The 1,065-nt window shown below is 48.3% G+C and overlaps 1 non-coding gene across 1 annotated transcript; it reads right to left on the reverse strand.

The window, feature by feature from the left end:
* Positions 1 to 308: 308 nt before the first annotated feature.
* On the reverse strand, positions 309 to 415 carry LOC115944258 (U6 spliceosomal RNA). Its single transcript, XR_004078824.1, has one exon. It is a non-coding gene; the product is annotated as a U6 spliceosomal RNA (small nuclear RNA).
* Positions 416 to 1,065: the final 650 nt, after the last annotated feature.

The following is a 1,065-nucleotide window of genomic DNA, read 5'->3' on the forward strand; positions in this document are numbered from 1 at the left end:
ATATCTTTTATTTATATATATATATTTACTTATTTATTTACTTATTAATTAAAGAATGCACGTCCACGTGGTGGCACAGTGGACAGGGGGCACCTGAGTGGCCAGCGCGAGAGACGGAATCCCAGGTCCCCAGAGGGAAGGGCCAGCCTCGCAGGGTGCCGGGAACCGCCCCCCGTTTTGGCTGCAGCTAGGGCACGGCGCTGCGTCATCCCGCCCTTGTGCCGGGATCGCCGGGACCGGTCCTCCGCGGAGTAAAAGCGTCCATGTGCGGAGCCTCAGTTTCCCCACCCGCGGATGTCAGAGAAGAGCAAAATATGGAACGCTTCACGAATTTGCGTGTCATCCTTGCGCAGGGGCCATGCTAATCTTCTCTGTATCGTTCCAATTTTAGTGTATGTGCTGCCGAAGCGAGCACTATATCTTTTAATACTTAAATTATTTCCCTGATAAACTAAAATCTTGATGGCACCTGGATTCCATAAGCATCATTACAGACATCCACACACTGAAGAGCTAATTCATGGTGGTGCTGCGAATGTGATTTATCTGTCGACTGACTTCTGGTCGCTCTACTCTGGGTGATGCAAAGATGTCACTCTGACCGCAGAAGAGGATACTGGCAGAAAAATAGCAGCCATATATTATCAATATAACAAAGGCCTAGCTAGCTGTCAAAATAAAGGGCTTTCTGTAGCCTGTAGATTTCTAAATAAATATAGAAATGCCTGCTTCCTCCCAGTGCCTTCACCAGAGAGATTGTGGTAGGATACGAAGTAGCTGGACCAGAGGGAAGGAAGAGGGGGAGAGGGGGTCAGAGCGAGCAGAGAAGGCATATTTTTAAAAACCTATATTCCCTTTTTGCCTCTTCTTAGATTTCAGAATACTGGTAACGCTTGAGCCCTGCTAGACTCGACAGTGAGGCTTGGATGTGCTTGAGCTCTCTAGGAGGGGTTACATGAACTCTGAATTCCTTCTTGGGGCAGGAAAAATGTATTCACTTCATCCCAGAGAGGATGAGCTTTTCCCACGCTCCATCCTGTCTTCCTCAGCAGACTTCGGGAGGCA

This window comes from Leptonychotes weddellii, unplaced genomic scaffold (genome assembly GCF_054177405.1).
Source record: "Leptonychotes weddellii isolate Sample4059 unplaced genomic scaffold, ASM5417740v2 HiC_scaffold_6754, whole genome shotgun sequence".
NCBI classification, from domain to species: Eukaryota; Metazoa; Chordata; class Mammalia; order Carnivora; family Phocidae; genus Leptonychotes; species Leptonychotes weddellii.